The 16524-nt window shown below is 36.9% G+C and overlaps 1 protein-coding gene and 1 pseudogene across 3 annotated transcripts in view; both read right to left on the bottom strand.

Annotated features, from left to right (window-relative positions):
- The window catches only part of CNTN4 (contactin 4), a 991759-nt gene that overhangs the window by 710686 nt on the left and 264549 nt on the right, over positions 1 to 16524 (bottom strand). The gene's annotated exons all lie outside the window — the stretch shown is intronic.
- LOC116466670 (adenosine 5'-monophosphoramidase HINT2-like) lies at positions 10220 to 15144 on the bottom strand (annotated as a pseudogene).

Below are 16524 nucleotides of genomic sequence, written 5' to 3'. Positions count from 1 at the left end.
AAGATCATTTTTGCTTTCCAAATTAACCATAAAAAGTTTAAACTGCAAGTGAAATGCCATTCTGTGCTGTTGCAATGAATTTCCAATAATTGTATCTACTTTACACTGGCTCAAAAACATTGCCTTAATTAGGTTGACCTTTAAAGAGCTTTTCTAGAACTGAAATTCCTTAAAATGCTTCCACATACTGTATCTGCACAGAATCTATCGGTCCAAATATGACTATAAAAGCTTTAAAATCACAACTTAATATTTATTTTAGGCGCCGATATTATTGATACTTCTGCCAAACATCAAGATACTACTTAAAACCCATTAACAGATTTTAAATTTTAATACATGCTTGTACCAGAAGCATTTGCCTAATGCTGAAAACTAGATTCTTAGGTGGGGTGAAGAGTAGACAAAAACTACAGCTTGCTTCACAACATCAAGCAAACATTAACTCGTGTATACATTTAAAGAGTGTTTTTAAAATAAATGTGACATCCATACTTTCTAATTATTACCTTGGCTTTCAGTGTTCAAAAACAACACAGTTGTACGTACTTGATTCACAGCATTCCTGGGAAGTACAGAAAAGCAGTCCTCCCTTTTAGGGATGAGAAAAGAGGTGCAGCCAGAGTAATTATTTCATTAATCTCTAGGTCTTTAAACAGCCACTACCTCCTCCTGCCCAAGGAGTGCAACTGTGCTTAACCCATGTGGGACCTACCTCACAGATTTTCTGAGGTTAACTAAAGAACACCAGTCATCACTGAATCTGTAATTACTGGAGGAATCTTTGAGATTAATTGGTCTAACCCCAGTTTTCTTCCCTGCCTTAAAAAGTTTTGGGAACCCCAGGGGGATTAGAAACAAAGCCCTTTTCAGGTCAATCTATTTCTTTTATTTTATTATGATTTTCGAGACAGAGTCTAACTGTGTTGCCCAGGATGGAGTGCAGCGGCCAGATCTCGGCTCATTGCAACCTCAGCCTCCAGGTTAAAGTGATTCTTGTGCCTCAGCCTCGCAAGTAACTGGGACTACAGGTGCACGACACCATGCCTGGCTAATTTTTGTATTTTTAGTAGAGATGGGATTTCACCACGTTGGCCAGCTTGGTCTCAAACTGGCCTCCAGTGATCCGCCCACCTCAGCCTCCCAAAGTGCTGAAATTATAGGTGTGAGCCACCACACCTGGCCTAAGTCAAACAATTTATTACAGCCTACCTAACACTAGATCCCACATCTTCTGACTCTCACTCAATTGGTTTTTCTACAGCCTCCTTCCTCTTTTCCTTTTCTAGAGCTGAAGAAATAAAAACATTCCTGTCAGGCTCTAAAAGCCAGCTAGCCAGCCCCAAAAGACAATGAATTTACTTGGAAAAACTGCTTTCCTTTATAAATTCACATTTTCAGAGTACATTAGGGATTGGAACCTGGTGTCAAATTTCAACTATGTCCCTGATTAACAGTTTTGGAACAATGTGTATACTTCCTATATGGACATAGACAATCATCTTGTAGCACTGAATATGTCACATCCTATGTTAAACAAGGAAGAATATACAAAGTAGAAATATATTTGTATTTTATTGCCCTTTGGATTCTACATTCTATCACATATTTCTAGCCACAGTGTTCATAAGTCTTTAAGTTTATCTGCTTTCAGCAAGCATTAAAAGCCATTTATGTCTCCTTTATAACACTGCTTCAATCTTTTAAGTTTTAAGCCTCTGAAGCATATGTCCTCAATAAAAATGAATAAATAAATAAATAAAGCTACTGCAAGTGCTTGTCATTACTCCCTCCCCAGGATGCAACAAAAGATTATTGTGAGAATGATCACATTTATGCAACTTTCCTATTCTAAGCAATAACATAAGCCCTTATTACCAGAGCTTATGTCATCATTTATATGAAAAATATGATGATTGTTTATTTAAATGAGATGAAATTGTTTCTATCTAAGCCAAACAGCACAAAGTAATCAGATGCTGGTTTTAACTCATCTACTGAAAATATATTCGCATACTTACAGAACTTGGCCAACTGCTGTATTTTAAATAGTACAACTACATGCACTGATTATTTAGCATGTTTCCCAATCATTGCCTGCCAGAGGAAATTATTGAATAGAAATCACATCAGCATCAATTTAGCTTTGAGTTTCTAACAGGTCTAGTGAGAACATTTTAACAGACAGGTAAATATTAAAATTATTCCAGAACTTTTTTCTTCATTCATTCATTCCTTCAAAAATATATGTTACATGAAAAATAAGTGAAAGGCACTGGGGATATAATCCTGAACACGAATCTAGTGGAAGAACAAAAATTAAATAAAAGAAATACAAAAACAACCCCTCATTCAACAAATGTTACACTGAGAGCCTACTATGTACAAAGCACTATTATAAACATTTGAGTTACATCTTTGAACAATATGGACAAAATCAGGTGCTCTTTGAGATCATATTCCAAGATGCTGAAACAGATGCAAGGATAAATGCTAGAGGAAAAAAGGAAAAAGTGAAGGGCAAGCGAAGGGCAAAAGTGAGCCAGAGCATTGGATTTGGGGTTTGTAATTTTAAATAGGGTGTTAAAGGTAAATTGTACTGAAAAGTGATATATGAGCAAACTTTAAAAAGGCAGTAAGTACCTTGAATAAGCGCTACAAAAGAAAGAGTTGAATGGCTCACTGGCATGTATGAGCCACAAAAAGAATGCTAGTCTTTACTCCAAGGGCAGTGGGAACCTAACCTCAGGGGATATCAAGGTTAACTTAAATTTCTGGCTGGCTTGATGAACTATGTTAGAAGGAACCTCTGGGTATCAATCCATTCTCCCATAAATGCAGCATCTGCGATATATGATCAGCAACCATTCTACACATTCTCCCACTTCCCTCTCAAATTATAGCCCAAAACAAGATAAAGACGTTTGATTTTAATTCTTACTCAATATAAACCTGAAATTATGAAATTGTCAAGCAATGCAACTTTGCTATACTTAGTTTGGTGCTTTTAAATCATGCTTTTCAGGTGGAGGGTAGTGAAACTTAACACTATCAATAGATTGATTGGGTCTTAAAAACTGCATGCCTAACCTTCCACCAAAAGAGGGAGATGGGGGGATGCACCATGTAATTTCAAAAACTGGTATATATTCACCTCCTGGTTGAGAAAAATTGGGATAAGTCTCTAAAATTTTATCATTTTTTGGATCTATAATAATAATTCATCAATACTGGTTAACAATAAGTAACACATTCACTTACACAAAGTATCAGAAGATACCTGTACTTGAAATTAGCACCATATTTAGAATAAGAGACTCATTCCATAAACTACAAACCACTTTCTCTGATGAAAAATATGCAAATCGTTTGAATCAAATTGTCTCATTAAGCAGCTATCATTCCAATGTTGTCAGATCAAACAGGAACAAAATCAGTAGGGGGTAATTCATTACTCTGTCACCTCTCCCTCCTCTATCCATGCTCATTTCATTCTTTTGGATGTCATTATACTTGACTATGGTACTCTGGTACACTCTAACCCAGTTTTTTTGTAAGTCATTTTCATGACCATTTTATGATTTCAGGAAAACCAAAGTATGACAGTTATAAAACATTTCTCTTCAACATAATATCATTACTGAGCTTTTTTCATTTTAATGGAGTCAACATACTACAGAATGGCTAACACTGGGCTTGTATTAAATGCTTTTAAAGATATTAAATATCAGAGACAAATTTTGTGACATGGGGCCTTTAGATGAAGATAACTAAGCTCTCTGCTGGCCTCAGGCTGTGAATTCAGTTGTGTGTATTAAAGAGAACAGAGAGAATGTGAAAGCAAAATAATATTTTTTCCCCAAATTTTGGAAATAAAAGTGGTGTTGGGACTCAATTTACCAGGGCTGGGCACTTTGTTGGCAAGGCTGTGTTCCTGCACTATCAGTGAGTTCAGAGGCTCTTTGGAAAATTAATGGTAAAAACAGAGTATCAGTATGGACAATTGTATATCAAAAGGATGGTGACAGTATAAACAGGCCCAGACATTCTCAAGAGGGAAGTATCATTTTACTTAGGAGAAATAATTAAAGCACTACTCTATCAGGGTGGATAAAAGAAAGGAAGCTGGTTCTAAATCAATGCAATTGTTACTATTTCTTTTTTTTTTTTTTAACTTTCTGACAAGTTTTGTAATTTCTACAATTAGATGCAAGGCAGGGCTCTACTTCAGAGAAGAACCTCGTGCATTCTTGAAGATGTAAATATATTTCTAATTTCCAAGCAGGAGGAAGAAAGCATCTGGTTTCTAAGAGAACCTGACATTCTGCTGCATGGGCTCAAATCCTGACGATAAAGTCATTATGTGTAATGGGGGGCATCCTATTCTCCCTAAAATTAGGAACATTTGTGATTTCTGGCAACTTTCCTAATTGCTGCAACCTCTTGCTAATCTTTGTACAGATGAGGCTTCCTTGGAGAGCCTCTTGCTCTTCATATCAATATCTGTCATTTAATACTTAGAAGAAATAATACAGGCTGCAAAATAATAATGGCTATGATGTTTTAAAAACTGATACAAGACCAACGATAGTAATATCATTAGCACAATGAGAGGGGAAATTCCTATTCTCACCTGTTTTGTGAACAGGAGTTTAAAATGTTAGCTTTCCAAAATTCAAAAACAGGGACAATGCCTAGGTTTTATAACCAATAAAAATCACAATTTTGGGGCCGGGTATGGTGGCTGATGCCTGTAATCCCAGCACTTTGAGAGGCTGAGGCGAGCAGATCACGAGGTCAGGCGTTCAAGACCACCCTGGCCAACATGATTAAATTCTGTCTCTACTAAAAGTAGAAAAAAATAGCCGGGCATGGTGGCAGGTGCCTGTAATCCCAGCTACTCAGGAGCTGAGGCAGGAGAACCGCTTGAACCCGGGAGGTGGAGGTTGCAGTGAGCAGAGACGTTGCCACTGCACTCCAACCTGGGCAACAGAGTGAGACTGCATCTCAAAAAAAAAAAAAAGATCACAATTTTTATTGACATGTTTCTGTGCTTTAGCCTTAGGATTAGCTCAACACACAACAAAAGTTTAATTCACCATCCAATTTCACATTATTATTTTCCTCTTCACTTCTTTATAATGCTTGAGATGTGCCTATAAGTTAACCAAAGAAAACTTATTTTCTTGCTTTGTAGTCAGAACCATACACTTGAACACTGCAATAGTAATCTCCTAACGCAGTCAGAGAGTTTATAGTCTTGCACTTCTGTTCAGTTATTTTTTTATTATTTAAGAAAATGTGAAGGGTGCAGTTTATTCATATTTTTATCTCAAATACCATCCCTAATGGGTATTCATAGATCTGAGAGAACAGACTCAATCTAATTTAGAAATGCTTTGGAATTAGTAATCTATTAACCCTGATAAATTTGTGGGGTGTCAAAATAAATAGCAGGAGAACTTGCAGATAGGATAGGCAGAGAAAGGCAGGTTCAAGTAAAAGACGGGTTCTGAGTCCAATTGACCTACGTAAATGGCTAGACACTTCCACATATAAACTCAAACTAAAACACAGATCAAAGAGAAGCCTTGAAATGGGAGGTTAAAAAAAAAAAGAAGTGTTCTAGCTGTATTTGGATAAAGTGCTGAATTGTAAAGCTATAGTGAACCATTGAGAAGGTTCATGCTTAAATAAATCTAGAGGTAAGCTCAATAGAAAATACTTATGGATCCTGAGGCCAATCTAATGACACTCAGTAGGGCCAAATGGTTAAAGGCTGAAATAGTCTGAACGTTTTTAGGAGTTACAGAGAAAAAAAGTTTCAATGGATTCTCTCCCTGTGTTAAAAAGATGTCGAGTGCAATGGCTCACACCTGCAATGCCAGCACTTTGGGAGGCCGAGGCAGGTGGATCGCCTGAGGTCAGGAGTTCGAGACCAGCCTGGCCAACATGGTGCTAGCCCTGTCTCTACTAAAATTACAAAAATTAGCCAGGTGTGGTGGTATGTGTCTGCAATCCCAGCTACTCGGGAGGCTGAGGCAGAAGAATCACTTGAATCTGGGAGGAGGAGGTTGCAGTGAGCCGAGATTGTGCCCTTGCACTCTAGCCTGGGCAACAACAGCAAAACTGTCTCAAAAAAAAAAAAAAAAAAAAAAGACTCAGCTCAAAGCCAAGTGACATTTTTCCATCAGTAGAAAGATACTCTAACTTCACTTATCCACTGTACACTGTAACTATAATTAAGATTTTCGTATTTTCAAGGCTGGTTTGTGTTTGTCATTTCATGTAAATAATCCAAAAATCTGATTGGGGAGTGGGCAGTTTAATCTTACAAATATAGCACTAGTAATTTGCCTTTGTATTTTTAAAATAAAATCTGGAAAAGCAACTTATATATATTGCAAGTCTCATTTGATAAGCTTTTCCCAAGAATAATAAACAGTTTGCTTTTAGAGGTCCAGCATTTTTTTTCTTCTGTAGATTAGTGTGTTTTCTGTAATTTTGTGTAGTTTTTTCATTTTGTTTTTATGCTAGAAACTACTTTTTCTCATATACGATTTCTGTACTCATACACAAACATACACACACCACAGAGAGAGAACTGTACAATAAATATTAAAAAATGAAGGTTCAATATAGGGAGATTCAAGAGACCACATATATTAAATCAGAGGATCATCCCACAAAGTACATATATCCTTAATATTTTGGGTTTCTACAAACTGTAACTAAGCGTGAATACTTTTAGTTAAAATTGTTTGAGTGCAACATATTAAACATGGTATTCTTTAGCTCTTAAAGTTATGTGAACATAGTAAGATAATGCTTACAATAAAATCTCTGAAAGAAATGGACTTTGAATCCAAGGTTCGGTAGATTTTGTTTCACTTCTTTTTATTTATTTATTTATTATTATTATTTTTTTTTTTTCAGACAGAGTCTCGCTCTGTCACCCAGGCTGGAGTGCAGTGGTGCAATCTCAGCTCACTGCAAGCTCCGCCTCCCGGGTTCAAGTGATTCTCCTGCCTCAGCCTCCCGAGTAGCTGGGACTACAGGCGCCCGCCACCACGCCTGGCTAATTTTTTGTATTTTTAGTGGATACGGGGTTTCACCGTGTTAGCCAAGATGGTCTCGATCTCCTTACCTCATGAACTGCCCGACTGGGCGTCCCAAAGTGCTGGGATTACAGATGTGAGCCACTGCGCTCAGCCTTATTTTTTAACAAAGAGGAAAACTGTAATTAGAAAAGTATTATCATGAATGAAAATGGGCATAAGCTTTAAGTCAGAATCCCAGAATTTAGGTCCTGACGTTTAAAATTTTCCGGATGACTTATAAAAAGACTTTACTTGTATGAAACTGACAACATTATTTGATGAATTTAGTTTCCTGGATTCTCAGTTAATTAAAACATGAGAAAATGTACTTTTTTCTACCTGTGTAAATTCACTTTTTGGAAATTGAAATAACCAAGAAATGAAGAGGCTTTCCAAACATTGATAGGCTGCCAGTAGAGAAAGCAGTATAACTGAGAGCTAATGTTCAAAGAACAAGTTGAAAATATCATGTAATCAAAATTACCCAAATTCATTACGGAGTTGCCATGTTGGGTATGGATAAAATATTGTATTTTAACTTCCTTACCCCCAAAGGATAAATAAATGCTTTGAAAAATGTCTCCAATGCAAAGTTAAATTGCTCCATTGTTAATATAATTTTGTAGACTAGGAAAACTGTATTTGAGGCAGAACCAACGCCAAAAATAAAACATTTTACCCTCTTTTCATCAAGCCCAACATAGAGAGATTTCTGTGTTTTGTGTTTATGTTTTGTTTTATTTTTTCCTAGCATTGAAATAGGTCACTGTTTTTAAATTCAGCACTATATGTGGATGACTTTTGACTTGTATTTAGGGACTACATGGTATAATTTTTTTTAAATTTAAACTCTAGAATCACACTGAGAATTATAAGATAGTCACACAAAAGAGGCAGATGGGAACTTGGAGAAGGGAATCTCACGTCTCATCTCAGCCTCACTTTGGCAAGAAGGATCACCAGTGGAACGTAAGAAAGAAACACATGTACATTCTATTGTCTCTTTCTCCCACTTTTTCTCTCTTTGCATTTCCCCAATTCCTTGTTCCCTTATTATTAACTGGGTAGAACAGAGTTTGAAAAGATAAATTTGTGTTCAATGTAATTCAACATCATTAAGATTAATTTGACTGGGCCTGGAAGTTAATGGGAAACATGTTCATTCAGAAATTAGAAAGTCAAGTTGAGGACAAATCATGAAGCATGCTGAATGTCAAGACTGAACTCACTACTCCAGAGAATGGGGCTGACTTTTGCCCATATGAGGGACCAAGAGGAGCTGTGTTTCAGGCAGGTTAAACGTAGGAACTACTCGGGGAGTGCAGATGAAAGAAACTGTCAGGCTGAACCAAGTAAGGTAATTTGGCATTGAGGAGAAAAGAGATCCTGGATACATTATTACCTGTACTTGTTACAAAGGCTTCAAATCCCACTACAGTCTTTTCTGTCATCATAAAAAAAAATATTAAACCAAATAACAACTGTAGGAGTTTTCAAAATTGAAAATTTAGAAACGTGCTTAAGTTACCAGATGAAATACAGACGAAATATAAAATATTGTATTGTAACTTCCTTATCCCCAATGGATAAATAAATGCCTTGAAAAATATCTCCAATACAAAGTCAAATTGCACTATTATTAATATTATCTCGTGGACTATGAAAACAGTATATTTCGCGGAGAACAAAAAGTAAAATAAAGAAATGACAAGACTTGATATTGTCATGGCAATGGCCTAGATTCACCAAAGAGAGGTGTCTCTTTTAAAGAAAGTAACAATAGAATTTTTTCCCTTAACTTTGTTGGAATCACTAATAGGTGCTTTCAATTACCAGGAAACTAGATTCGTTGGGCCACATTTGACATAATCTTTTTCCTTTTACTTGTAATTTCCCAAACAGTGCAATAGAGTATCCATTGACTTTATTTGCTTCATATGCAAGGCCTGCATTATAACTATTTAACTGACCTCCAGGGACTCAACTAGATTAAAAGAGATCTAGAATGGCTCTATTGTCAACAAATGCCAGAAGGTTCTTTTGAAATGATCTAACCTCAGCTAACATTTGAGAGGTTTGTTAAAGGAAATTCTGTTGTCAACACTTCCAAACATTCCAGTAGGACCCCTTTCTCCCTGCTGGGCCAACCCTCAGGGGTCCTTGGAAATAGAAAGATTAACAACAAAATAGAATAAAAACAGCAAGTGCAGCAACTATGATGATGACTATGTTGGAACTTTCCAATTTAATGAATTTCTATCTAATACTGTGCTAGGCACCTTATAAATATCTAGACAACTCTGAGATAAATATTATTTCCATTTAATAAAAAATGTCTCAGTGAATCAGAGGGTTAAAGTTGTACTGCCAGCTGGTTTCAGCACTAGAGTTCAAATCTAGCACTGTATGATTTCCAAAGTTAATTTAATTGAAATATACCATGTTGCCCACCCCAAACCAAGCCCCCAACTAGACAAGGTTAAGGAGTCATATTGAAATATTATAGCACTATATCCAGGCAAAGCTCTAGCTCTTAGATGGCTGAAACATAAAGTTGCCTAGTCTGTTATAAATATTCTATTCTTCAATGATTATTAAGAAGAGATCATATAACTGGAAATATGTAATAGGCATTATTTATTTTCTATTTTTAGGAAATCACCTACATTAAGGCTATAGATTATATGTTACCTTACTATTTATTGTTTCAGTCTTTGGCAGAATTACTACAGTCCATGCTTTATGAAGCTTGCTATCAATACCACCTTGAAGAAGACTTTAAATTATACAGAAAGCCACTTTGAAGAGAATGCTGACCAGTTATTCTCTAACTTCGTGGAAGTCTATAAAAGGAGGAAAGACGTTAGACTTTGGTAATTTTTGTAGACAGTATCAGAGTGCAGTGAAAAGAGAAGAGTATCCAGAGTCAGGTAGATCTGGATCTAAACTTCAGCTCCCAGGAATTACTAACTGAGACACCCTAGATAGAGATTCTACACATATAAAATAGGTGAATAATAATGTCTACCCTCACATGGTTGTTATATAGCTTAAAAATGAGACATATAAATGACCTAGCTCCTCCATGTTGCAGAGAGAAAAGCTGCAGGCTTGGGAGTCAGAAAGATTAGTTCTAACAGCATGTTTACCAATTACTAATTGTAGTCTTAACCTAGTAGGTCATTTTAGAACTTCTGAGACCTGGTTTTCTAATCTTTATGAAAAACAAAACACCTGCTTTAGAAAAAGAAGAGAGGTGACAGGCTTAGCCTAGTCCTGGCACTTGGTAAACAACCAATGAATGTTACTTCCCTCCCATTACATATGAGACATTTGAAAAATACTAGTTTATTTTCTTTAGTAACACCGAAAAATATTTTACCACAAGGTGACTAAAAACTTGGCTTACTAATGGAGAGGTGCAGAATGAAGATACTTTGACATTCTACCACATAAGAGAATCCGCCAGGCTTTGACTGGTTCAGATATAGATACCTACAATAATTCCATCCAATTAATGGATCATAAGATCCTCCTGTAGAAACCTGCAATATTGTCTCAGCAGATACATGAAAAATAAGAAAATATAAAGAAAAAGGAAAAAAACAGTCTGTAATGTTCTTCAATTGCTTTATTTAGGCTTCATGTGAGACTCTTACCATAGTTGTTCTCCTTAAAAGTCTTCCCCTGTTTTCATTATTTATGTATGTATTGACTGATTGATTGGTTTTTGGGAGAGAGCAGTTTCATTAACATCACAGCTTCCCTTTTTCTCTTCCCCATCCAAGCACCCAGGTCTAGGGTCCTTGGTCAGTTCAAAAGTTAAAGCTGGAGGCCACTGGAGCTGTCAGCTCCCAAGTAAGTGAATGTGCAGGTAATTTACGGATTGTTCACCCAGCTTCTCATCATTGATCACAAGTCGGTATCCATCTCCTAGGCCCTCAGCCCTTGCTATCTCTTCTTAGACACAAGGAGTAGGTGTCCAAGAAGCTGCTGTCTTCTTCTTCAGCCTGGTTAATCCGAGGAATGGGCTTCTTAGGAATGATCCAAAAGTGCACAGGAGCCTATGGAGCCACATCAGGGAACACAAGACACTGCTAGTCCTCATATAGAATGTAGCCTGGGAGGCGATGGTCCAGGATCTCACAGAAGATGGTTGGGGCTACACCCCCAGGAATTGCTCGCTGGGCCTTGGTCATTTCATTCCCACTAGTCACATCTACAGCTCCTCAGATGTGTGTGCTGCACAGCCCTGTGGCCGCCATGGCTCTGCAGAGGGCACAACCCAGCTGCCAGCACCATGGCCACCACCATCTTGCCAGAGCTGGGATAACCTCCTTCTCTTGTTTTTAGAATAAAGTTAGAAATCCTTTACATGGAATATAGGGACCCCTGATAGATCTGGGCCCTGCCTAATTCTCAAGCCACTCTCCTTAACTGCTGCACTTAGTCATACTTGGTTCCTTACAGTTTTTTGAATGCACCAAGCTCATGCCTATGCTGGTCCCACTCCCTGGAATGCTTAAGCAACCTGGTCAACTCTTACACCTCCTTTTTTCTACTTAAATGGAATTTTTACTAGACCCCTCCAACTCAGGTCTTTCTATAGTCCCTGTGTGTCTGCTGACCATAAATCACTTATCTATATTAAAATTTTAATATGTATTTAAGTAATTATTTGTTTCACATCTGTCTCAGATCCTGTGGAATTACAGAGCTAATGAGAACAATGTGTCTATCCTGCTCCCTCACAGATTCGCAGGGCCTATCAAGAAGCTCACTGCTCAATGTCTACAAAATGAATGAAGTCACTAATGCTACAGCCACACAACAGTACAAGAGAAGTTATTTCTCCAGCTTTTTCAGGTAGAAAATATTTTTATTTTATAAAAGTAAACTTTTTTTATAGCAGCGACACATGTAATTTCCAGCCTAATTACTCAGCTCTTATTCCAATACAGTTGGATAAACACATTAGGTAATCAATTTCTCCTTTTTAGTGGGGGCTGAATGTATGAGCTAACAATGCCAAAGTCACAGAATGACCCCAGGGTATAGTGCAGAGCAGGGTTTCTCAACCTTGACATTTGACGTCTTTGGCCAGATGATTCTTTCTTATAAAGACCATCTTCTGCATTGTAGGATGCTTAGCAGCATACCTGGCAGCTACCCACTGGTTACAAAATAGCACCTATCTTTCAGTGTTGACAACTAAAAATGTCTCCAGACACTACCAAGTATCTCCTGAGGGACAAAATTGCCCCTGGTTGAAAAGCACTGAGTTAGAACAACTGTATTAATCCAAATTCCTTGTTCTCAGTGAGTTGCAAACCAAGGTGAGTGAGGTTAATACAGGTACATACATAAAGTTGTGTTCTAGGAAGGAGATACAAAGAAAATGCTAGTAAGATTAAAGAAGAATCTCTCCTCCTTCAAGGATTTAGCATTTCATCATGTATTGTCTAATACAATTTATATCATGACCATGATACAAGTCACTTCCTTACTTACTTTATGAACTGCTTAAGAAAAGCAACAATACATTGTGCAATACCCACAACAGAGCCACAGTGAACATTTATAACAATCAGTATTCTGACTCATTACACTAGAGGAAATCCTGAACCCCACACCACTCTTTCAGACAGGTAAATATTGAACATTTAGAAATTTTTTAAATCCCAGCGATATGGTAAGGATTTGTGTCCCCACCTAAATCTCATCTTGAATTGTAATCCCCATAATCCCCATGTGTCAAGGGAGAGACCGGGTGAAGTTAGCTCAATCATGGGGGTGGTTTTCCCCATGCTGTTCTCCAGATAGTCAGAGAGCTCTCACGAAATCTAATGGTTTTATAAGGGGCTCTTCCCCCTTTGCTTGGGAATTCGCCTTCCTGCTTCCCTGTGAAGAAGGTTCCTTGCTTCCCCTTAGCCTACCTGCATGATTGTTAAGTTTCCTGAGGCCACCCTAGCCATGCTGAACTGTGAGTTAATTAAGCTTCTTTCCTTTATAAATTACCCAGTCTTGGGAAGTTCTTTATAGCAGCATGAAAATGGACTAATACAGCCAGTTTTCAGTATTATGCAATATTGTGTTCATATTTCATTGGGTAAACATATTATAGAAGACCAAAATATGGACAAAATTATATTTTTTCAGTATTTCCAGTTCACTGAAAGATGAAATAGAATTGTTTAAGGGGTGGGGGGAGCAAAAGGAAAATCCTAAGGATTCCAGAAACATTTTTAAACTGAACGGTAAAATATTTCTTTACTGCTAAAAATAAGGGAATAAAAATTAATCATTAATTTATGCTCAAATTGACCTTCTGTTTAGAAGTTCTCAAACAGAATAGATTTCTCTTGTAATCTCCTACTTACTCTTTACCATCCTGTTCCAATGTCACCTCTCCTGTGACGTTTTCCATTTACTTCATGCTTCAAATAACACAGGTCTAATCACAATAGTCATAATCCGTTCATATGACATAAAATATGTAAAAGTGCTTATGAGAAGATCTGGCATATAATGTGTGGTAGTTTTTTCCTTCTAAGTCTGTAGATTAAGATGAATAATCTCTTTATCTGGTTTTCACTCTGCTTTGACTATTACTTCCTTTGAAAGAAGGCTGTGCTTAACAGTATACTGCACAATAGTTACAATTTGGTAGAAACTCCAAAATATCTGTTTAGCAAGTGAAGGAATTAGTGAATAAACAATCGTATATATGGCCAGGGGCAGTGGCTCATGACCGTAATCCCAGCACTTTGGGAGGCCCTGGCGGGTGGATCACGAGGTCAGGAAACAGAGACCATCCTGGCTAACACGATGAAACCCTGTCTGTACTAAAAATACAAAAAATTAGCAGGGCGTGGTGGCGGGCGCCTGTAGTCCCAGCTACTCTGGAGGCTGAGGCAGGAGAATGGCGTGAACTCGGGAGGCAGAGCTTGCGGTGAGCCGAGATCATGCCACTGCACTCCAGCCTGGGCCACAGAGCGAGATTCCGTCTCAAAAACAAAACAAAACAAAATCATATATGTATGACTTCAGTTAAGCACATGCTAGTTTGGATTTGACTCAGTCTTAAGGTAGAAAATGATTTGTTTTAAATCATACCAATAAAAATCCCTCCATGTTTATATAACTTCTATCAGAAACTACAATTGTTTATAACAGATACAACACCAATTCCAGACAGGAACTCCTAAATGAACATTGGAGTATTATACACTCTACATATAATGTATGTTGTGCATTATACTTTATAATAATTACATAGCTGTACGCATTCTCTCCAATCAGAAAATAAGCCCATCTGTAAAAACTAAGTTGACTGTATCTGTAAACTCATATCCGGCTAATTAAATGGTGCAGATGTATCTTTGGGGCATCGAATCTACAAAGTTACCATTTTATTATATGAGAGGGCTGTCATAGGTTGATTAAAATCTGCAAATAAATATTTACAATACTTCATTTGGAGAAGGTAATTGTTTTACTTGGATGAGGTGAAAAGGTTCAGAATGATTAAAATATTTGATATAACTATGACATATTCATAAATCTACCAGTAGCACCTAACCACAACTGGAGGCCAGTACACTCTGCAGAGGCTCAAGTAATCGTGAGAGAGAAAACCTCATGCTCCTACATACACACCCTGCACCGGACTAGCCATGTTTCTTCATTCATGACATCCTCTGGTATTTTATAAAAAGAACTTAGTCTCCTTGATCAAGTAACTATATTGGGAATACAAAATAATTTCTACAAAACTCCAGTATAGCAGTTCATTATTTATAACCAATAAATTGACATTAATAATACCGTTTTAGGTGCATGATGAAAAATGACTATGCACTTTCGTACTGATTCGTGTTGCCATTTTTTACCATTAATTCTCACTTATACATGCTAATAGGAAAAGCAATGGTGTGGGGAATATGACATAGTAGATCACCTAAAATCATTTTTAATTGGTTCTGGAAAGCATGTCCTCCTTATTTTTCCCTCAGCAAGTTTACACTATTAATTGTTCAGCTTTGATTACAATTAAAACTTATTCCAGTCACCCAAGAGCATTCTAGGTGCCAGAGGTAAGTAAAGAGAATTATCATTTTGCTATAGATTAATCCTAAATATATTAAATGCTTCAGGAAATAAGAAAAGAATATTTGCTGAGTGCTTCCTATGCCAAGCACTGGTTTAGTGCTTTTGAATATGCTGTCATTTCATCCATATTATCCTGCAAGGTAGGTGTTACTGTCTGCATGTTGCAGTTGCAAAAAATTGAGGCTCAAAATGGAAAGCTTACTCAAGGTCACAGAAACTACCAAAACATTCCTCAATCTGTTAAGAGGACTGTGATATATATCTTAAATAGATAGAAACATTGTATCCTTTTTTTGTCAAGTATCCTACAGATAAGGCTAGAAGAAATTGTTAGAAATCAAAAGAAATGATTTTGCTGCAGTTGACTTTCCCTCATCCACACTAAGTAAAATGTCACATGGGGTACACAGATGTTCCCAATCCACGGATGATGCTGCATACAGTTTATAAAACCAAACGATAAGTGTAGAATTCATATATTACATAAAAGACGTAGCTGGAGTTATTTTAAAAACTTCTAAGTGAAATATGATGTATTCTGTAGAGTATTATTTTGGAAATTCATTGAGTACCCCAGTATTTAAATTTACAGGCATTAAAGCATGATACCAAATACATACATGATTAAGAAGATGATAGCAATTTATAGCAGTTAATCAAAGCTAAATTACGTGTTGCAGGATCACATAATTAGAATTGGACACTTTATTTTTGCATTGAGAAAGGACACAGACTGCTCACTGGAACGGTCCTTAATAAATCTAAGTTTTATTCTCATCAGTCTCCTTTAGCCCAAGTTACTCATCTTGTTGCTGAAAATAAACTCTCAGCTGTCAAAATTTTAGTATCAATCAACAATCTCTCTGCAGCCTGGACTTTGCTTTGCAAAAGCTTGGCTGGAAAACAGATAAATCTGTTTCTGTGTATGTTTATGTTTACAATACCTACTAGAGCTGAAAACTAGACACTGATAGTGAATTAAGGCTACGTATGCAGTAATTTTCAGTAAAGTGAACAAAACAGTATGGAATCAACATAATAAATATTAGTCCCTTAAGTTGGTATAACAGAATCAACAGAATCTAGCTTTTCATTCCAACACCGTTACAAACTATATTGTCCTTAAGCAAGTAACCCACCTAAACTGAAATTTGTTCCGGTCTGAAATAAGAAGGTAGACTATTAATTTCTATTCTGAAAAGTACAGTGATTCTGGATATGAAAACAGTATCTTAACGTCATTGCTACTTAAGTACGGTCTGTGGGTCACCAGCATCAGGATCTTGGTTAGAAATGCAAAATCTCAGGCACC

Source organism: Hylobates moloch, unplaced genomic scaffold, assembly GCF_009828535.3.
Source record: "Hylobates moloch isolate HMO894 unplaced genomic scaffold, HMol_V3 SCAFFOLD_4, whole genome shotgun sequence".
NCBI classification, from domain to species: Eukaryota; Metazoa; Chordata; class Mammalia; order Primates; family Hylobatidae; genus Hylobates; species Hylobates moloch.
This window is presented reverse-complemented; position numbering and strand designations above follow the sequence as displayed.